The sequence below is a fragment of the Mirounga angustirostris genome, unplaced genomic scaffold (genome assembly GCF_029215605.1).
Source record: "Mirounga angustirostris isolate CCGP_5_RB_7025 unplaced genomic scaffold, mMirAng1.0.hap1 SCAF_10, whole genome shotgun sequence".
Taxonomy (NCBI): Eukaryota; Metazoa; Chordata; class Mammalia; order Carnivora; family Phocidae; genus Mirounga; species Mirounga angustirostris.
The window spans coordinates 17,724,843-17,748,344 of record NW_026991718.1 but is presented as its reverse complement, the minus strand read 5'-3'; the positions used below and the strand labels follow the sequence as shown (position 1 = coordinate 17,748,344).

The window sequence follows — 23,502 nt, the reverse complement described above, 5'->3', positions numbered from 1 at the left end:
CCTGGCAGTAAGTATCCCCACCAAGCCAGTTTCCATTTTATTATCGTGAAAATATGTAATCTGCCTAAAATTAAAATTAAAGCTGTTATGTACTTGAAACATCGTCTGCTCAAAGATGTTTATTGTACAAAACAGCCATGGCTGAGGTTGCTACCCTGTCTCTCTCTCTCTTTCTCTTTTCTTTATTCAATCCTAATTTTTCCTCTCTCCACTTAAGAACTGTATTCCCTTGTCATTATTCCTTCTGAACCATTCTATTATCCATCTTAGGCATCTCTTTATGAAGCCAGAAATGATTCTGAGTGTGAACATTCGGTGTTCATGTCACCACCTCTGCTGAAAATCGAACTGTTAAATTATGAATTTGTGGTCTCGTTTCACACCATAGTAGCCCAGGCTAAAGTACTCCCATAAGAAATGTCAGTTTTCATCTAAATGCACTCAACAGTAAATGTCTTCTCCCTGGAGCATGCCCTATTTGTTGAAAAGAGACACAGAAATTTCAGAGTTCACATGTACTTCAGGATCACACAGCTGGTTTAAAAATTAGTGCATTTGGAATAATGAATGGCTGACTGGAGGCATTCTGCTGTTAAGTATGGTCCAAAATGTTCTTGACAACCAGAATGTTAGAAAATTTTTCTAAAATTCTTAGATGTCAGGGTGTTTAGAAGACATATCCAAACGTCCAAGCTTGTGACATGTCTGTGCTAATATATTGTGAATATTAAATGAGTTAAAAAATGAAGTATCTACAATTGTATCTCATACACAGTAAGTGCTTAATAAAATTATCTGTTATTATTGTTCCTTATCTTAGTCCAATGACTCTTATCTTGCATTAGGGTATTAACAACTGATATTAAAATTTACATTATGGTCATCCTGGAGAATAATGTAATTTCATGAATTAGGTGATTTGTAGGGCTGCAGAAAAGGATTGCTTAAGGAACAAATAACCTTATGAATTCAGGAAAGGTGCCTCTTAAGCCTTTCATTCATACTTATTGGTTCTTAGAGGATAAATACAACTCCAAGCTTGAATAGAACCCAGATAGAACGCTATTTGGAAACATGGATCCAGGTTTGCAAAGTAGCTCATGCTTCAGTTAGAAATGTCCAAGACTTGACTAGTGGGCAGACCTTTCTGTGCTGGTTTAAACTTCCATGGGGACTCCCCTATCTTTTAACTGGTGACTGAAGAAGAATAAGTAGATATGCACAGAGTGATTTTCAGCAAGGCAATCAAACACTGAAAATGCAGGAAGAGACTGTGGGACAAGAGCAGATAAGGAACACCCCAAATGGTCCAGTCCCAACCCTCCTCCTACTGTAAAAGGTGGAAATTCTTTGAGGTCTGTTAGTTTATCTCCCCAGTGAAACTGTGAACTCTGTGAGAATAGGCACCATGTCTTGGATTCACACAGGCACAGGTAGGCAACTGCCAAGGTTGAAGCTATGGGACTTACTGTCAGCATATTATCAGAGGGACACCAGAGAGAAAGGACATAGGAGGAGATAGACGATCTGGGTTCCTGTTAGTACATCCACATTTTTGAGCTTAGGCAAGTTTGATTCATGTTTAAGCTACATCTACAACTAAGATCACAGCTACAGAACTTTGTACATAGAAGGTACTTATTCCCTTCTATGAAAGAATGAATAAATAAAAGAAATGGATTAAGACGTTTAGAACTTTGCTTAGATTTTTCTTAAGTTTCTCACCTGAAGTAAAATCCACACCACCACATAGACCCTTGGGAACATTTTCCATGACAGTGCATTGAGTCCCATTCCATGGTAGTGGACTAGAAGGCAGGTGATTGGGGTTCTCAGGCCCATATTTGTGTGACCTTGAACAGTTTTGTGAAGAATGATCCAGAGTGTGACAAAAAGAAAATCAACCCAAGTCATACTGGCCTCACTGGGACAGAATTGGAATTTCTGAGTAAATATCTGCTTTGGACTCTATCATATTCAGACATTCATTTCTTCAAAATATTTATTGAGTGCCTAACTGGGCCAGCCATTGTTCTAGGTGCTAGGACATAGCAGTGAGCAAACCTGGCTAAGTCCCTGCTCCTAGAGCTTATAATCTAGGAGGAGGAAGAGAGCACTATCAAGTAAGCAAGTAGCTGTAAAGTATGTCAAATAATAGAAAGCACTCTGCAGAACCACAGAGCAGGGCACAGGGCAGTGGGGATGGGGCTTAGAGAAAGAGATACTCCTCAGTGGGAAGACCTTTCAAGTACATTGACCCTTGTTTAAGGACCTAAGGGAAGTGAGAAACAAGGCTCATGGGCTTTCAGGAGTCCAGTAGTAGGCAGGCCACTTAAAAGAGGTTGGATATTCAAATAAAGACTTGCAGTTCAGTAGCTGAATACTGTAATCTTCAGGACTGGAGATAGATATTTTGAAATTCAACCAATGGGAGGCATTTCGAGTCATGAGATGACATGTGTCATCAAAAAGAATGTGTAGATGGAAATAGAAGTGTCCAGGGACTGAGCCCATAGGAGCTGCAGATGTGGAGGTTGGGGACGTGAAAGGAGAGGCCTAACAGAGACTCAGAAGGAGTAATTAGTGAGATAAGTGAAGCAGGACTGAACAGTGGCTCAGAAACCAAGGGAAAAGATAAAAATATCTAAAAACAAATAATTAATACTAAATCAATTAAATGTAAGGTTGATAGCTGACATCAAATAGATTGATATCCAGCATGTCTTATTTCTAGTATGACCACAGCTAAAAGGCTTTGTAATTTTCTATATATTATTTTTTTTTTAGATTTTTTTTAAAATTTATTTATTCATGAGAGACAGAGAGAGAGAGAGAGAAGCAGGCTCCCAAGGAGCAGGGAGCCCGATGCGGGACTCGATCCCAGGACTCCGGGATCATGACCTGAGCCGAAGGCAGACGCCCAACCGTCTGAGCCACCCAGGCGCCCTCTATATATTATTAAGCAATAATTTCCAGCATTGGGAAAGTAGTATTGATGTCTCTGAGGCATTTCCATTGGCTTAAATGGAAACCAAATGTTTTATCTGGAAATTACTCGAGAATGCCTGAAAAGTCTTTGAGCATTTAGCTTCATTTCCAGGGAGGCATGCCTGGTCCTTGACAGAGTTTGGATTGATTGATTTAATTCTCAAACATGCTTCAGTGTTAGCAGAGATTGAAACAGTTGTCTTACACCCACCATCTGGGGCTGGTGTCCCAGATGGAGTGCGAGTTCTGATAACATTAGGTGCCTTCAACTGGGGCTGTTTCTGGAGAGGGTTAACAGGAGAGGGTTCATGTCAGCACAGGAGAACTTAAGAATGAATAAGGAAAACAAACTCTGATCATAAGTGAGTTACCCGGGGAGAACAGTCAGCAATTTGTTTGACTGAGAACCTACTCGGTGTCACAGAGTATTGCCAACCAGTATTGTCAGGTTGAACAAAAACGAGAAGGGAGAATATAGTCAAGTTAAGTGAAAAACAACAACAACAACAACAACAAAAACCAGGATACAAAGTTATATTATTTATGGGGCATTAAGGGAAAAAAAAGGTAAAAAATTCATGTATGAAGAAACTGGAAGAAAAGGAACTTAGGGAACTAGGAAATATTCTAATTCTCAACAATTTTCCATTTTTTCCCAGTTTTTCTAATTTGAGTGTAATTGGCTTTTATACCAGGAAAGTAAACTTTCATGACAGGAAGAAACTGGAAACTTTCTACGTTTATTTTTGCTTTAACTTCCTATAGGGGCAAAAAATAGTGCTTATTCCTAGTTATCCTTTCATGGAGTTTATACCCTATTTATGAAATTCAACTTCATCTATGCTAATGGTTGTGAAAATCAGGCAGTCACCCTACCTGCTATCACTGTGGATTGCCTGGGGTGCTGTCTTCTCAAGCTGCTGTTTTATTAATGATCTTGAAACTGAGAGACTAGGGGATGAAGAAGTGTTAAAAAGACTTACTGATATGCTACCAACATTTGCCAAGAAAATGAAATCCACTAAGATGAGAAAGCACTGGGGAGGCTGAGGAGAAGCCAAATGTTCCATGTTCTGAGCCTCTGACCTCTACAGTCAAGATTTCCAAAGACCAGCCTCCCCTGGCCAGACTTGGGCTGTCCACCCTCTGCCTGTATGCAGACAGCGGTCCTCTGAGACATATGATTTGTCCTTGACGAAGCTTGGGTTGATTGATTTTATTTTCAAATGTGTTTCAACTGCTGCACGGTTACAATTTGGGAGGGGGAGAAAAAAGGCTTGAGGCCTTATCATACTGTTATTAATTTTTTTTAATAAAGGAGAAGGATTATTCAAGATATGATTATCCGGTGGCCCAGTTTGCTTAAGTTAAATTACATATCATTAATATGTTAAGTTTTATAAAATTAAAAAGCACTGTTAAATGATTCCAGGATCTTTTTTTTTTTTTCCTTTCAAGCTACCTGCAGCTATGGTGTCACCACTTGTTTTATTTAAACTGAAGAAGACAGTGTTTGTGCTGAGGCTGTCATAGATGCCAGCTACAAATTAAACACCAGAAATGGAATTGTGGTCAATGTGGTCTATAGTTGGGTATTTCTATAGACAGTCATTGTCGGGGCCACTTTGCAGAGAGATGCCTAGGCCTTTGGGATCCCCAGTACATACTTGGTAAAACAAGACTATGAAGCAAGGTCACTGAAGCATCAAAAGAGTTCACTCAGTTTTTAAAATAGCGGATGTCTTCCATGGGTAAATAACCAAAGGGGAGAGCAACGACCTGAAGACTTATCTTACTAGGTGGGTGGTATCAAAGCTGCGGTCCAGTTACCCTCGTTTTGACAGAGCTGAAGGAACTGGAGGGATGACCGGGGAAACTGCAGTAGCAGAGGGAATGGGTGGTAGGCATCATGATCTATTGAGTGCTTGGCAGCGTATGGCCCGCATTTTAGAAACTCTCTTGTGTCCTGCCCACCAGTGGTCTCTTGAGTGGGTGGTCACCTCTCACCTTCATAGATGAAGAAATGGAAGCTGAAAGAGGTTTCATTATTTGCCTGAGGGAACAGTGCCCATAAAGCTTTCCAGCTGTGAGTCCAGAATTCCCTTAAACACTACACTAGTCCGGACTTCGACTTTATTAGATTCCATGTCCTTATGTTGCTGAGTTCTTTATTCCTACTTTTTAAAACTTTCTGAGGGACTTCTAAAAACTTTTTTCTGTTGTCTCATCCTGAGCATCTGCAAACAATCAACACCTCTAAAATGAAATTCACCCAAAATAGCAGGGCCGTCTAGTACAATGAAGCCCATAAAAGGCACACCTGGTATTCTTGAAAAATAAGTGCTGTGTTTGATGGATTTAAATTGGACTTCAATAATAGACATATTCAATCATGTTATATTTGACCTAAAAATCCCCTCGAAGTTGTCAGATGTACCTTTGTGAAAACTTCCATCAGATAGTGTGTGCTGATGTGATTTACTGAAGGAGGTTTGACATGAATGGCTAAACTGTCAGAAGTAATGCAGCGATTTTTAAAAAGTGTGTTCCCCCCACCACGTGGAAATGGTGAGCTTTATTAGCATAAATGCCTGTGCCGAGGCCATCAGGCTTTCTCCAAATGCCCAGCAGTCTAATTGGATGGCTTCTAATCCAGGACTGTTCAGACTCCTCATCACTTCCTACTCAAGAGCTCTGATTGATTGGACAGTGATGAGTTATAAGGATTTTCTCGGAAAGTGTGTCCCTAGGCTTCCATACGTCAATAGCCAAAGGAACAGGGCCTGAAGAAGCCTGTGAGTGAGACTCCCAGCTTGTCTCTTGTTCCTGAGAATTATACTCTCAGCTTCTCATAATGGGATAAGATGATTTTCGCGTCTCCTTTGTTGCTTATCGACCTGCTCCATCTGTTGCTGTCCTTCAGTTTCCTAACTTAGAATCCCCTTCTCTGCTTTTCCCACCAGAGGTCCTGCTTCCTTCTCTCACAGTAATTAGTTAGACTTTTCATTATTCATAATAAACAATCAAGGATATGCCAACACTGAAGTGGAGCCTGCTTTGCATTGATTCATTAAGCAAATACTTACTGAACCTGCACGAGGCACTGTTGGAGGCATTGACTATAAATCAGGGAGGAAAAAGGCTCATGAAGCTCATGTTCCTGGAGTGGGATCAGATAACAAACAGATAACAGACTAGAAGGTCAGACTGTGATAGGTGCTCTAGAGAAGAATAACACAGGGGCGAGGGGATGGAGGTGCTGGGAGGAGACGCCATTTTATTTTGATGATCAAGGAAGATCTCACTTATGACCCTTGAACAGAAACCTGAAGGAAGTGAGGGGAATTCATCTGGGTATCTGGGGAAGAGAGTCCTTGACTGAAGGATCAGCAGGTGCAAGGAGCCTTGGAACAGGAAGGAGGTTGCTGTGGCTGCAGGGGAATGAGCAAGGGGAAGCAAGGTTGGAGGAGAGGCCAGGTGGAAAGCTGGATCATGTAGGGTCTCATAGATCACTATAAGGGCTCCGGCTTTTACCGCAGTGATAAATGAGGCCTCTGGATGGGTTTTTAGACAAAGAGTGATGTAATCTGACTCTTATTTTAAAAGAAACACTGTAGGTGCTGAGATAAGCATAGACAAGATGAGGGTAAGGGAAGAAGTGGGGAGACAAGTGCAGTAACCTACAAGAAAGATGATCATGGCCTTACATCAGGTGGAAATAACAGAGGTGGAAAAATCAGTTGCATGTGGATGTATGTTTGGTAATTCTCTTAGGAAAGCTTGAAATTAGTTATTGCAAATGTTTTAGACTTCTCCAGCTCCCCAAATTGTCATGTCCAGCAAGAAAGTTTCCAATCTTGTGGATGTCCCTGACTCTTCTATCTCAGGTCAGGAGCTACATGATACCATCAAGAAGAAGGAAATGAGGTTGGTGATTGGTAGTCCTAAAGTGAATCCTGATTCAACAGATTCATGATTAGGGAGAATTACTTTCCTCAGCTTCTTCATCTACAACATGGAAATGAGAGCAGCAGCCATCTCTTGGGTTTGCAGTGAAGATTAAATGACATAAATTTATGGAAAGTATTTGGTGCAACAACTGGTATTTTGGCAGAGTTCAGTCAATGCTAGCTATTGTTACCGAAATTATTTTTAATTATTGTTATATGCACATTCTTATTCTAAGCCTTCAGTGAAGGCCTAACATATTCTATTCTTCTCGGAGTCCTGAAGCTTTCCTTATCAGCTTTCCTTTTCAGCATCTGAAGCAGTGCCCATCTGCTACACTTCTGTCTCAAGTACGTTGCTTACAGCTTCTATGAATGATGGCCTCCCGTTCCTCCTCCTTTCCTGTTCCTTCTGAGCGGTCCTCTCTCTCACTTGAGTTTTCACTTTAATGAAGGTTGCTTCTCTCTCTTTTATTTCCTGGGTATATCTAGGAGCCTCTTCTTCACTCTTATTTCCTGGATTTCAAACTCATGCCAACAAAGCCTGACTCTGAGGAATACTCATTAGATCCTTGTATCGGTTTAGTTTCACTAATGCCTCTTTCCCATCCTTTACTCTTTCCAAGCTTCCCCTTTCTGTTTCTGTCTTTTCTTTTCAATCCCTAGCCAGTCCAGAGAGGCTGCCAGAGCCTTGCTGGTTGACCCCTCCCAGGCCCTGCTTGCTATGCTACCAATACAGCCCCTATTCCATCCCCATCTCTCAAGTTCTGGGTGCAGTTCCCCTTTGCTATGCCTTGGCTGTCTTGTATGGGTGGGTTTTTTGAGGGTGGATGCCTGGGAGGAGGAGCATGTCTAGTGTGTTTTTGCCTGCCAGGTATTTTCTTGTACCAGTGAGGAGGTCACTAAATCCTAGATATGTTCTGATGAGCCCCCACCTTCTTCTTTGCTTGCTAACAGAATCAAATGTAAGTGCTGCTTTTGGGATTCACCCTGCCTGAGTCTGATGGCCCCATTCTACATTTCTGCTCCTTGGGGACCTAATTACTCTGATGGTCTTGCAGTTCCATAAAGCTGGGTGTGATCCTTTTATTTTTATTATTTTTTTAAGATTTTATTTATTTATTTATTTATTTGACAGAGAGAGCACAAGTAGGCAGAGTGGCAGGCAGAGGGAGAGGGAGAAGCAGGCTCTCTGCTGAGCAGGGAGCCTGACAAAGGGCTCGATTCCAGGATCCCGGGATCATGACCTGAGCCGAAAGCAGATGCTTAACCGACTGAGCCACCCAGGCACCCCTGGGTGTGATCCTTTTAATCTTACACTTATAAAGTGTGCTGTGAGCCTCCCCAAACTTTGGGATTCATCAATGAAAATAACAACACAGTATTAACTTTTCTCTATTTCACATTTTTGTGATTCCTGATGATGGCACTTGTATTCTAGATGCGTTCCACAGAGGACTCAAGAGCACTAACACACACTCAATTTTTATTACAAAAGAAGATAAAAGAGGGTCCTCAAGAAACAGGATGTCATTAAGAATTATTATGGAGTGTAAAACTTTATTTTTAGGATGTGACATTGGCATCCTGAAATTCCCTGTTTTTTTAATTTAAAGCTCACATTTTTTACTTCATTTTTTTAATCAACAGACAAAAGCATTTAAATAGCACTTATCATTTGTGACGTGCATTTAGTCCCATTCTGTTATTCAGACAATATCTACAACACAGAAATCTTTATGGAGAGAGACAAAAATAAATGCGTTTTCTCCCCTCAAGGAGTTTCCTCTCTGTGGGTTAAAGACAGATTTAAAATAACTTATGATTGTGCAGTTTGAATTCTCATTATTCCATGGTCAAGCTAGGGCTCTTTAATAGATGCTATATCTAGACCAGTGGGAGAAGGGCTGAAGAAGCTTCTGGTGCATCTCTCTCTTTGCTGGCTGAGCAGAACAGCTTAATCCTTAGCTTTTCCACCTGTCTTCTTCGGAGTGCCAATAAGTTCCCACCCATTCCCCCAACCTGGCCAACTGTGCTGGGCTGGGTTTGTGAAGTGATTGCATATGTTACCAAGAAAATTATTGGGATGTCAAATGTGGTGTCATCTTTCTGGCAACATATTCTTGAGCAGATTGTGGTCTAGTGACCTACAGGCACATCATTCAAGATGCCGGTCCCACTGCTGGTCCATCCCATACCTTTGTCTCCAAGCTGGAACCCAATCTGGCAAAGGAGAAGTACCAATAGATCCAGAATTCTATTTCTTTAGCCTTTTTCTAGAGCTGCTGCTCCCAGATTGTCAGCCATGCCCAATACCTGGCAAGGTGACGCTTGACCCATATAGATTAATTGCCTTTTGTCCTTCTCCATCAACTTTTCACATCCCACACAAGAGCTTCTCCCTGCAAGTGCAGTAAACTCTATAAAAATTGAAGAGGGATGACAATTTCTTAAAATAGTTTGAATCATGATTTTTAAAAATATTTTAAACCACAAAATAAATAAATACTTAATATACATTAAAATATTTGCTCAGAATAGTTCCTCCTTCGCCCCACCCCGATATCAAATACTTTCCTGTCCTTTTCTCTTTTCTTGAGATAATTGTGTGTTTGTGTTCTTGTATTGCCCCAGGTTTTTCATGTCCCTTTGAAGTAGACCTAGTTTGATATTCTAGATGAATATTGTGTTTATTTTAATTACATAAAAACATAATTCTTTTCAAAAGTCAAAAGCATGTTTGAGCTCCTCAAAGCCTGCCCTACACACATCCAGTATGAAAGTCTAGCTTGTGTAATTTATTAGTATGTAATCTTCCATTAATTTCCTCTATGAATTATTATTGTATATCAATAAGGGACAAATTACTTACCATCTCCTCTTTTTCTTATCTGCAAGTAGGGAAATGATGTCTTTCTCACAGAATTCTGCTGTTCTTTTGAGATGGTGTAGTCCCTAAAACTAGCAGGCATTAGGAATTAGAGATGTCCATACCTGCCAGCCACCTTAGGTAGCTCTGCCCACCTGTGGTTCACGATGGCTTATAAATTGTGAAAGTATTATGAAAATGTTCATATACATAGAAAGCTTAAAAACATAACCTGAGGCATCTCAGTTGCTCTAGGGGGAAAATAAAACATTTTGGATGCTTAGGATTTTCTTAGTGGGAATTGAAAATTTAAGGAATTCACATGCTTGCCACCTGTGGGGTCAGATTTTTAGCACTCCATGTAATGCATTCTGAATGTATATTGTTTCCTTTGTCTTTCACCTCTAAGAATCAGAGTGCCTTGCTCCTTTGATACTAAATTCTGGTTCCCTCTGCATAAAGCACCTTTGTCCAAGTCTCTATCTGGAAAACTGCTTCCTTGCTGCCTCTTTCTGATCTCTTTCCTCTCCTCCTCAGTCAAACATAAGCACTCATTTATCTGCTCATATCAAGCTCTGCACATATCTCGGCTGTGGCACTATAGTAATCAATTGTAATTATTTATTTGTTTTTATTATCTTCCTAATATGCACTAAATATAGTGTCCTTAATACCTATAACAATAACTGGTTCATAGAAACCATCCAATAAATGTTGAAGGGGGCACCTGGGTAGTGCAGTCAATTAAGCATCCAAAATCTTTGTTTTAGCTCAGGTTGTGATCTCAGGGTCCTGAGATCAAGCCCCATGTCTGGCTCTGAGCTCAGTGCAGAGTCTGCTTGAGATTCTCTCTCCCTCTCCCTTTGTTCATCCCCCCACCTTTCAAATAACAAAAAAATAAAAAAAATGTTGAAGGAACACAAGGAGAAAAAGAGGGACAAAAGGACAAAGAAATACAGGGAAAGAAGAATAAAGAAAGAGAAAAGGCTAGAAAATATTCTTTGGTCAAATTATGTCAAGTATGTTTTTCTACCTTTTCTTTTTCTTTGGATTTAAAACAATAGGGAAGTAAACTATGATCATTGTAAAATAGTCAACCACATTATAGAAAGTTAAAAAATAGAAAATGGGATCATGTTTTGTTTTTTCCACTTAAAAATATATACTGGATCTCATGTAATAACTCTACTATTAATCTCTTAATTTATTTTTGCAAAGCAGCAAAGTATTCTGTGGGTGGATCATAAATTAAATTTCCACTTGTCTGTCAATGGATATTAAAATAGTTTCCAATATTTTCATTTTCAAACATCATGCAAAATATTCTTTGCAGATAGGAGTCAATATTTATATAGAATTCTTAGAAAATGAAGTGATGGATCCAAGCAAACGTGCTTTACCTTTTTATAGATCCTGCCAAAATGTCTTCCACCATCAGAGGGACAGTTTCGCCACTCTTGGCAACATTGGACATTTTTTTTTTTAAAAGATTTTATTTATTTATTTGAGAGAGAGAATGAGAGACAGAGAGCATGAGAGGGAGGAGGGTCAGAGGGAGAAGCAGACTCCCTGCTGAGCAGGGAGCCCGATGCGGGACTCGATCCTGGGACTCCAGGATCATGACCTGAGCTGAAGGCAGTCGCCTAACCAACTGAGCCACCCAGGCGCCCCCCTTTTTTTTTTTTTTAAATATTTTATTTATTTATTTGAGAGAGAGAGAATGAGAGACAGAGAGCATGAGAAGGAGGAGGGTCAGAGGGAGAACATTGGACATTTTTAACCTCAACTTTTCCTCTAGGTCAATTTTATAGATAAAAAAAATTATTATTTTTTTCTTTTTCAAAACAAATTTTATTATGTTAATCACCATATATCACATCATTAGTTTTTGTTGTAGTGTTCCATGATTCATTGTTTGCATATAACACCCAGTGCTCCATTCAATACGTGCCCTCTTTAATACCCATCACCAAGCTAACCCATCCTCCCAGCCCCCTCCCCTCTAGAACCCTCAGTTTGTTTCTCAGAGTCTATAGTCTCTCATGGTTCGTCTCCCCCTCCAAATTCCCCCCTTCATTTTTCCCTTCCTACGATCTTTATTTTAAACATATAATGTATTATTTGTTTCAGAGGTACAGGTCTGTGATTCATCAGTCTTACACAATTCACAGCACTCACCGTAGCACATACCTTCCCCAGTGTCTATCACCCAGCCACCCCAGCCACACCATCTTTCCCACCCCCTACCACTCCAGCAACCCTCAGTTTGCTTCCTGAGATTAAGAATTCCTCATATCAGTGAGATCATATGATACATGTCTTTCTCTGATTGACTTATTTTGCTTAGCATAATACGCTCTAGTTCTATCCATGTCGTTGCAAATGGCAAGATTTCTTTTTTTTTTGATGGCTGCATAATATTCCATTGTATGTATATACCACTTCTTCTTTGTCCATTCCTCTGTTGATGGACATCTTGGCTCTGTCCATAGTTTGGCTATTGTGGACATTGCTGCTATAAACAGTGGGGTACATGTACCCCTTTGGATCACTACATTTGTATCTTTGGGGTAAATACCCAGTAGTGCAATTGCTGGGTCGTACGGTAGCTCTATTTTCAACTTTTTGAGGAACCTCCATACTGTTTTCCAGAGTGGCTGCACCAGCTTGCATTCCCACCAACAGTGTAGGAGGGTTCCCCTTTCTCCGCATCCCCGCCCACTGTCGTTTCCTGACTTGTTAATTTTAGCCATTCTGACTGGTGTGAGGTGGTATCTCATTGAGGTTTTGATTTGCATTTCCCTAACACTGAGCGATGTTGAGCACTTTTTCATGTGTCTGTTGGCCATTTGGATGTCTTCTTTGGAAAAATGTCTGTTCACATCTCCTGCCCATTTCTTGATTGGATCATTTGTTCTTTGGGTGTTGAGTTTGATAAGTTCTTTATAGATTTTGGATACTAGCCCTTTATCTGATATGTCATTTGCAAATATCTTCTCCCATTCTGTCGGTTGTCTTTTGGTTTTGCTGTTTCTTTTGCTGTGCAAAACTTTTTAACCTGATGAAGTCCCAATAGTTCATTTTTGCCCTTGCTTCCCTTGCCTTTGGCGATATTTCTAGGAAGAAGTTGTTGTGGTTGAGGTCGGAGAGGTTGCTGCCTGTGTTCTCCTCTAGGATTTTGATGGACTACTGTCTCACATTGAGGTCTTTCAACCATTTGGAGTCTATTTTTGTGTGTGGGGTAAGGAAATGGTCCAGTTTCATTCTTCTGCATGTGGCTGTCCAATTTTCCCAACACCATTTGTTGAAGAGACTGTCTTTTTTCCATTGGACATTCTTTCCTGCTTTGTCAAAGATGAGTTGGCCATAGAGTTGAGGGTCCATTTCTGGGCTCTCTACACTGTCCCATTGATCTATGTGTCTGTTTTTGTGCCAGTACCATACTGTCTCAATGATTACAGTTTTGTAATTGAGCTTGAAGTCCAGAATTGTGATGCCGCCAGCTTTGCTTTTCTTTTTCAACATTCCTCTGGCTGTTTGGGGTCTTTTCTGGTTCCGTACAAATTTTAGGATTATTTGTTCCATTTCTTTGAAAAAAGTGGATGGTATTTTGATAGGGATTGCATTAAATGTGTAGATTGCTCTAGGTGGCATTGACATCTTCACAATATTTGTTCTATCAATCCATGAGCATGGAACATTTTTCCCTTTCTTTGTGTCTTCCTCAATTTCTTTCATGAGTATTTTATAGTTTTCTGATGTCTTGAGTTTGATAAGATCCTTTGCCTCTTTGGTTAGATTTATTCCTAGGTATCTTATGGTTTTGGGTGCAATTGTAAATGGGATGGACTCCTTAATTTCTCTTTCTTCTGTTTTGTTGTTGGTGTATAGGAATGCCACTGATTTCTGTGCATTGATTTTATATCCTGCCACTTGACTGAATTCCTGTATGAGTTCTAGCAGCTTTGGGGTGGAGTCTTTTGGGTTTTCCACATAAAGTATCATATCATCTGCAAAGAGTGAGAGCTTGACTTCTTCTTCGTCGATTCGGATGCCTTTTATTTCTTTTCGTTGTCTGACTGCTGTGGCTAGGACTTCCAATAATATGTTGAATAGCACTGGTGAGAGTGGACATCCCTGCCATGTTCCTGACCTTAGGGGGAAGGCTCTCAGTTTTTCCCCATTGAGAATGACATTTGCTGTGGGTTTTTCATAGATGGCTTTTATGATATTGAGGTATGCACCTGCTATCCCTACACTCTGAAGAGTTTTAATCAAGAAAGGATGCTACTTTGTCAAATGCTTTTTCTGCATCTATTGAGAGGATCATATGGTTCTTGTTCTTTCTTTTGTTAATGTATTGTATCACATTGATTGATTTGCGGATGTTGAACCAACCTTGCAGCCCAGGAATAAATCCCACTTGGTCGTGGTGAATAATCCTTTTAATGTACTGTTGGATCCTATTGGCTAGTATTTTGGTGAGAATTTTTGCATTCATGTTCATCAGGGATATTGGTCTGTAGTTCTCCTTTTTGATGGGGTCTTTGTCTGGTTTTGGGATCAAGGTAATGGTGGCCTCATAAAATGAGATTGGAAGTTTTCCTTCCATTTCTATTTTTTGGAACACTTTCAGAATTATAGGTATTAATTCTACTTTCAATGTTTGGTAGAATTCCCCTGGGAAGCCATCTGGCCCTAGCCTCTTGTTTGTTGGGAGATTTTTGATTACTGCTTCAATTTCTTTAGTAGTTATGTGTCTGTTAAGGTTTTCTATTTCTTCCTGGTTCAGTTTTGGTAGTTCATACATTTCTAGGAATGCATCATTTTTTCCAGATTATCTAATTTGCTGGCATATACTTGCTCATAATATGTTCTTATAATTGTTTGTATTTCTTTGGTGTTGGTTGGGATCTCTGCTCTTTCATTCATGATTTTATTTATTTGGGTCCTTTCTCTTTTCTTTTTGATAAGTCTGGCCAGGGGTTTATCAATCTTATTAATTCTTTCAAAGAACCAGCTCCTAGTTTCATTGATCTGTTCTACTGTTCTTTTAGTTTCTATTTCATTGATTTCTGCTGTGATCTTTACTATTTCTCTTCTCCTGCTGGGTTTAGACTTTACTTGATGTTCTTTCTCCAGCTCCTTTATTTGTAGGGTTAGGTTGTGTATTTGTGACCTTTCTTGTTTCTTGAGAAAGGCTTGTATTCCTATATACTTTCCTCTTAGGACCGACTTTGCTGCATCCCAAAGATTTTGAACAGTTGTGTTTTCATTTTCATTGGTTTCCATGATTTTTAAAAATTCTTCTTTAATTTCCTGTTTGACCCATTCATTTTTTAGTAGGATGCTCTTTAGCCTCCATGTATTTGAATTCTTTCTGACTTCCCTTTTGTGATTGAGTTCTAGTTTCAAAGCATTGTGGTCTGAAAACAGGCAGGGAATGATCCCAATCTTTTGGTAACAGTTGAGACCTGATTTGTGACCTAGGATGTGATCTATTCTGGAGAATGTTCCATGGGCACTAGAGAAGAATGTGTATTCTGATGCTTTGGGATCGAATGTTTTTCATATATCTGTGAAGTTCATTTGGTCCAGTGTATCTTTTAAAGTCTTTATTTCTTTGTTGATCTTTTGCTTAGATGATCTGTCCATTTCAGTGATGGGGGTGTTAAAGTCCCCAACTATTATTGTATTGTTGTCAATGTGTTTCTTTGCTTTTGTTATTAACTGCTTTATATAATTGGCTGCTCCCATGTTAGGGACATAGATATTTATAATTGTTAGGTCTTCTTGTTGGATAGACCCTTTAAGTATGATATAGTGTCCATCCTCATCTCTTATTATAGTCTTTGGTTTAAAATCTAATTTGTCTGATATAAGGATTGCCACCCTAGCTTTCTTTTGGTGTCCATTAGCATGGTAAATGGTTTTCCACCCCCTCACTTTCAATCTGGGGGTGTCTTTGGGTCTAAAATGAGTCTTTAGCAGATACCATATTGATAGATCTTGTTTTTTTTATTCAATCTGATAGCCTGTGTCTTTTGATTGGGGCATTTAGCCCATCTACATTCAGGGTAACTATTGAAAGATAGGAATTTAGTGCCAGTATATTGCCTGTAAGGTGACTGTTACTGTATATTGTCTCTGTTCCTTTCTGGTCTTTGTTACATTTAGGCTCTCTCTTTCCTTAGAGAACCCCTTTCAATATTTCTTGTAGGGCTGGTTTTGTGTTTGCAAATTCCTTTAGTTTTTGTTTGTCCTGGAAGCTTTTTATCTCTCCTTCAATTTTCAATGACAGCCTAGCCAGATATAGTATTCTTGGCTGCATATTTTTCTCATGTAGTGCTCTGAATATGTCATGTCAGTCCTTTCTGGCCTGCCAGGTCTCTGTGGATAGGTCTGTTGCCAATCTAATGTTTCTACCATTGTAGGTTACAGACCTCTTGTCCTGAGCTGCTTTCAGGATTTTCTCTTTGTCTCTGAGACTTGTAAGTTTTAGTATTAGATGTCAGGGTGTTGACCTATTTTTATTGATTTTGAGGGGGGTTCTCTGTGCCTCCTGGATTTTGATGCCTGTTTCCTTCCCCAAATTGGGGAGGTTCTCTGCTATAATTTGCTCCAATATACCTTCTGCCCCCTCTCTCTTTCTTCTTCTTCTGGGATCCCAATTATTGTAATATTGTTTCGTCTTATGGTATCACTTATTTCTTGAATTCTGTCCTCGTGATCCAGTAGTTGTTTCTCTCTCTTTTTCTTTCTTCTTTATTCTCCATCATTTGGTCTTCTATATAAACTAATTCTCTCTTCTCCCTCATTTTTCCTAGTAGTTAGAGCCACCATTTTTGATTGCACCTCATTAATAGACTTTTTGATTTTTAGTTCTTTTATTTCTCCAGAAAGGTTTTCTCTAGTATCTTCCATGCTTTTTTTTTTTTTAAAGATTTATTTATTTGACAGAGAGAGAGTATAAGCAGGGGGAGGTGCAGAGGAAGAGGAAGAAGCAGAGTCTCTGCTGAGCAAGGAGCCCGAAGTGGGACTCGATCCCAGAATCCCGGAACCATGACCCGAGCAGACACCCAACCAACTGAGCCACCCAGGTGTCCCTTCCATGTTTTTTTCAAGCCTAGCTAGTATCTTTATAATTGTCATTCTGAACTCTAGTTCTGACATCTTACTAATGTCCATATTGATTATGTCCCTGGCAGTCGGTACTGCCTCTTGTTCTTTTTTTTGAGGTGATTTTTTCCATCTTGTCATTTTGTCCAGAAGAAAATAGATGAATGAGAGAACAAAATGCTAACAGGGTAACAACGACTCCAGAAAAATATACACTAAACTAATCAGAAGAGACCTGAAACTGGGGAAAAGAAAGAGAAAGAAAGAAAGAAGAAAAAAAAAAAAAAAGAATATGCTCAAATATGTTCAGGCTGGTGAATACATCAGTGCCACACACTAGATTTTGGGTGTATTTTGGTCTGTTAGAAGAAACTGCCTCCCAAAATTTTAAAGAATGAAAAACTTATATATGTACAAAAAGAAGGGTAAATACGATGAAGGGATGGAATATGACTGTAAAGATGAAAATTATAAAAGATTTTATAAAAGGAATTGATAAGAAGTTGGTTGAAAAAAGAAAGATGAGAAATTAAAAAAAAGGGGGGAGAGAATGTGATCAGGCAGGAGACTAGAACAAAGCCATACACTAGAGATTTAGAGTATATTTGGGTCTGTTAGAAGAAACTGTATCCCAAAATTTTAAGAGAGAACAACTTATATATATATATATATACACACCAAAAATAAGGTTAACTACAGTGAAGGGATAGAATATGACTCTAAAAATGAAAAAAATAAAAAAAGACTTTTAAAAAAGGGATTGATAAGATGTTGGTTGAAAAAGGGAAAAAGAAAAATAAAAAAAATAGAAAAAGGAAAATTAAAAAAAATTAACTTTGAAAGACTAAAGAAACATGGGGAAAAAAGCCATGGATTCTATGAGCAGTATTCCCCTAGTGCTGGGGTTCTGCCGTTCTCATTGATCACTAAACTTGGTCTTGGCTGGCTGTTCTTGCTAATCTTCTGGGAGAGGGGCCTGTTGCCATGGTTCCCAAATATCTTTGCTGGAGGCGGAATTGCCCTACCCTTGCTGGAGTCTGGGCTAAGTAATCTGCTCGGGTTTGCTCTCCGGGGCTTTTGTTCCCTGCGAGCTTTCCGTACAGCTTTGGAGGCCGAGAGTGAAAATGGCGGCATCCCAATCCCCGCCCCGGAGGAGCCGAGAACTCGGGGCCCCACTCCTCAGTGGGGCCCCACTCCTCAGTGTGCCCCCAGAGAAAAGCAGTCAATCACTCCCATCTCCCTGGTCTCCGGCTGCACTCTGTGCTCACCTGGACTGTGACCGAGCGTTTCTATCTCTGGCACCCGACCCCAGGTGGAGTCTCCAAACCCAGCAAATCCCTGCAGTGCACTCCCCGCCGCTCCTCCCGGGGGAGGAAGGGGAGTCTCCCTGGATCTGCCGCTTGTTGGGTCCCTGCTGGAGGAGCAGTGGCCCGACCGTGCCGCGGGTCACGGTTTATGGCAACCCCGAGCTGAGAACCCGCTCCTCGGCTTCGTCTCTGCAGCCGGCTTCCCCGCTCTGATACCTGGGAGCTCTGCCGCACTCAGGCACCCCCGGTCTTTCTGTGACCCCGAGGGTCCTGAGACCACACTGTCCTGCAAGGGTTCCACCCCCCGCTTAGCCACTGGAGCGACGTCCCTTAGCAGAGCCGACTTCTAAAAGTTCCGATTTTGTGCTCTGCGGCTCTATCACTTGCCAGAAGCCGCCAACGGAGGCCCCCTCCCCCGCCATCTATCCTCCCGAATATCGCCTCGGATTCACTTCTCTGCACGTCCTACCTTCCAGTAAGTGGTCACTTTTCTGTTCAAAGAGTGGCTGCTATTCTTTTCTTCGATCTCCAGTTGCGTTCATAGGTGTTCAGAATGGTTTGATCCCTATCTAGCTGAATTCCTGGAACCAGATGAAATTTAGGTCTCCTACTCCTCCACCATCTTGCTCCTCCCCCTCAAAAAAAATATTAATTTTTATTATAATTTGCATGTACAAGATTACTAATGAGGTAGAATATCATTTTATACATATTTATCATTTCTAGGAATTACTTTATACCTATCATTTATTCATAGTTATGCTATATCAAAGATTTTACCTTTGTGTCTATTGTATATGCTGTAAATACTTTCTCTGGGTCACTTACTAGATTTTGGATAAAATTCTTATGAAGATCCACTGGGTAATGTAATCTAATTTCTTTACAGTTGTTGATCCATGTGTCATTTGCACAGTACTCCTCTGTCAACAAGAATTAGCCAGAGCCCTCCTGTCCCCAATGGTGCTGTATAACAAGTATTTCACACCACTTCAGTCCCAAAGGGAATCAGATCCTATATGTAAAGCAAGGAGTTCCTCATGATGCTGAATATTTAATGAAATTGTGCTCTAGGTTGGACTGATATGATATGCATGTGCTGCTTCCTTCCTGGTGAACTCTTTAGTGTTCTGAAAAGCATGATAGTGATTCTGACGTGCCCTTCATGGTTTAACAACTTCTTTCAAGAGAAACTGCACACCTGCAAATTGTGCTTGCATTTGATCTGGCATGATCAGGACCCTCGTTATTCTGTAGCAGGTAGATTTTCTTAAGGGTAATGTATAAAGTTGAAGCTTTCCATTTTAATTTTGTTTCAGAATACTCAGTCATAGGATATTTATTATATTTGCAAGTTCATTTTCCTTTTGTTCATTTGATTTGAGTGTCAGATGTAGAAATTTAGCCAATTCACATCACCTTTAAGGGAACATATTAACTCATTACTAGCTGTGGAAGAGTACTTCCACCTGCTTCCATCCTGCATTACCAAGGAGAGTTTTACTATAGAAGTATATATATTATATAATATAATAAATATATTGTTATAACTCCTTTTACTAAAGAATTTCCTAGAACTCCTCAGAACTAGAAAAGAAGAAAACACTTGTGTAGAAAAGCAATTCAAGTGCTTGTAAACCTCAGGAGCATAATTTATTTAGGACACACAAATACACTAATCTTGTATTGATATTGTTCATCATACCAAGTTCAAATCATCTGTCTGCATTTTAAGACTAGCATTGGGCTCTACCAATCAATCTTTATCTACTTCCTTTTGTTTTTGAAATTAAGTATAATTAACATATAATAAAATTTACCATATTAAGATATACAGTTTGATTAGTTTTTATAACACTCTGTAATTGGGAACCATTACCACAATCAGGATATATATGGAATATTTTTATCACCCCAAAATGTTTCTTTTTGGCCCTGCCTAGTTAAAAGCACCCACAGGGCCCCAGGTAAGTACAATGTTTCCTGTTCATATAATTTTGGCTCTTCTAGAACTTCATAAAAATTGAGTCAATAGTAAATAATAATTTATATCCAATATCTTGTACTTAATATAATGTTTTGTGATTCATCTAGGTTGTCACATGTATAAATATTACTGAGTAGTGTTCAATTACATGTATGTACCACAGTTTCTTAATTTACCAGTAGGGGTGTGTGTGTGTGTGTGTGTGTATGTTGTTCCCAATTTTTGGTCATTGGGAAACAAACTGCTGTAAACATTCTAGTAAAACTATTTGTGTGAGCATATGTATTTATTTATCTGTTTAAATACCTACTGGTAAATCTGCTGAGTCATATGGTAAAAGTATGTTTAAATAGTTGAGAACTGCCAAATTATTTTCCAAAGTTATTGTATAATTTGCAATTCTATCAGCAAAATATGATAATTTTAGCTGCTGTATCTTCCCTAGCACCTGCTATTGTTAGTCTTTTTAATTTTACCTACTTTGGTGGGTGTGTAGTGAAATCTCATTGTGTTATTAAATTTGCATTTCCCTAGTGACTAATGACTTTAAGCAAGTTTTTTTCATGTGCTTATTTGTCACTCATATATCTTTGGTGGTGTTTTAAAAATCTTTTACCCATTTTTAAAAATTGAATTTTTTGGATTTTTATTATTGACTTGAAAAAGTTCTTTATATATTTTGTATGCAATCTGATGTGAGGTACATGTTTTGAAGTATTTTTTTTTTTCTAATCCATGACTGGTGTTTTATTTTCTTAAAGTGTCTTTTGAAGAGCAAAGGTTTTTAATTTTGATAAATTCCAATTTATCACTTTTTGTGGCTTGTGCCTTTTGTGTATTCTGTAAGAAATCTTTGTCTACCAAGATTACAAAGATTCTCTCCTTTGTGTTTTTTAGAATGTTATATTTTTAGTTCTTACATTTAGGCCTATAATCCATTTCAGGCTAATGTCTGTATAATATGTGAAATAAGAGCCAAGGTTTATCATTTTGCAAATCCAATCATCTCAGAATTATTTTCCCCACAGAATTACTCTGGTACCTTTGTTAAAAATTTTTTGACACGTGTCACTCCATTTCTGGACTTTCTGGTCTCTTCTAGGGATTATATACATATAATCACACTAGTATAACACTCTCTTGATTATGTTACTTTATTTATTTATTTATTTATTTATTTGAGAGAGAGTAAGAAACAGCATGAGAGGGGAGAGGGTCAGAGGGAGAAGCAGGCTCCCCACTGAGCTGGGAGCCCAACACGGGACTTGATCTTAGGACTCTGGGATAATGACCTGAGCTGAAGGCAGTCGCTTAACCAACTGAGTCACCCAGGCACCCGATTATGTTAGCTTTATAGAAATTTTTGCAATCAGGTTGTGTAAGTCTTCCAACTTTGTTGTTTTTCAGAATTATTTTGGCTACTCTAGGTTCTTTGCATTTCTATATAATTATTAGAATCCACATATCAATTTCCACACAAAAAAAGAAAAAAAAATAAAAAACCCAAGAACTCTAGACCAATTAAGGAAGAATCAACGTCTAAAAATATTGAGCCATCTGATCTAGGATCATGGTATATGTCTCCATTTTTTTTTTTTTTTAAGATTTTATTTATTTATTTGAGAGAGAGAGAATGAGAGACAGAGAGCATGAGAGGGAGGAGGGTCAGAGGGAGAAGCAGACTCCCTGCCGAGCAGGGAGCCTGATGCGGGACTCGATCCCAGGACTCCAGGATCATGACCTGAGCCGAAGGCAGTCGCTTAACCAACTGAGCCACCCAGGCACCCTGTGTCTCCATTTTTTTTGTAGTCTTTAATTTCTCTCAACAATGTTTTTTAGTTTTCAGTGCATGGTTTTGCATATTATTGTTAAATTCAACAAAATTTTGTTACATTTTTCAGACGTAAGTAAAGGAATTTGAGATGGGAGAGTGTCCTGGATTATCCGGTGGGCCTAGTGTATTCACGAGGATCCTTTTAAGAGGGAAAGAAGAGCATGAGAGTCAAAGGAGATGTGACAAACAGGAGCAATGGTAAGATTGGGGCCATGAGTGAAGAAATGCCTTATGTACTGTTACACATATCTTTTAATTTCTCATGAACGGTTATATTTCTTAGTTCTAAAAGTTACATTTGAAGATTTTTTGAGGGTTTAAGCTTTATAATTTCAATCTCATTATCAATTTTCTTTACCTATGATATTGGTTTGTTGAATAATATTTATTTTTTTTAAAGATTTTATTTACTTATTTTGAGAGAGAGAGAGAGAAAGAGAGACATTGTGAGTGGGGGAAGGGGTAGAGAGAGAGGGAGAGAGAAAATCCCGAGCAGGCTCCACAATCAGGGCTCAGCAAAAGTCTGACATGGGGCTCAATCCCACTACTCTGAGATCATGACCTGAGCCAAAATCAAGAGTTGGACACTTAACTGACTGAGCCATTCAGGCGCCCCAGAATAATATTTATCTTAAAGTCTGTATTTGATAACATCAGAACCTAGGTCACCTATGGATCCATTTTATTATCTGTATTATTTTCCATGGGTCCTTTGTTTTTATGCACAGAGAGTTTTGATTGAATGTAAGACATTGTGTAAAAATGTTATAGTTTCTGGTGGACATTATCTTTCTCTGGTGACCATTCTCTTTGTTTTCTGGTAGATAGCTATGATAGAGCAGATCATCTTTAATCACAGTCTGAGCTTGTTAAAGGCTGGGTTGCCATTGACATCAGGCTAGAATAGGTCATCTTAGTCCTTAGATACAGATCTCCAGAGGTACCAATTTTGAGCCTGGATTGTTTGCCAGGATCATTTCCCCCCAACATCATTCTAGTGTTTATCTTTTCAGCACTTCATGACTTGAACATTCTGCTCTGTTACCCAGCTATTTTTCTGCTTGGTTTCTTAGTCTCTTACTCTGTCCACCCTAAGGACTTAGCAGATGCTTCAAGAGTCTAATCTAGTGGTTCTCAATTAGGGCGATTTTGCTCCTCAGGGGACAATGGACAATATTTAAAGATATTTTTGGTTTTCACAACTCTGAGGGCAGGGGGCAGATTGCTACTGACACCTAGTGGGTAGAGGCTAAGGATGCTGCTAAACATTCTACAGTGTTCTATAGGACAGCCCCCCACGATAGAGAATTATATGGCCTGACATGTCAATAGTGGAGGATGAGGAGCCTGGGTCTAAACCACTGAGTATCAAGTTTACTTCCTTCTACCTCTCTTCTCTCATAGACTTATTTCCTCCAGACTTGACTGTCTTGGCAGCTGCAAAACTCCAT

The 23,502-nt window shown here is 39.3% G+C and overlaps 1 long non-coding RNA gene across 1 annotated transcript in view; it reads left to right on the top strand.

Annotated features, from left to right (window-relative positions):
- The window catches only part of LOC135361838 (uncharacterized), a 443,895-nt gene extending 421,578 nt beyond the window's left edge, over positions 1-22,317 (top strand). Inside the window, exon 6 of the long non-coding RNA XR_010405979.1 lies at positions 22,119-22,317. This is a non-coding gene — a long non-coding RNA (uncharacterized LOC135361838). The remainder of the gene's footprint in view (positions 1-22,118) is intronic.
- The last annotated feature ends 1,185 nt before the right edge of the window (positions 22,318-23,502 follow it).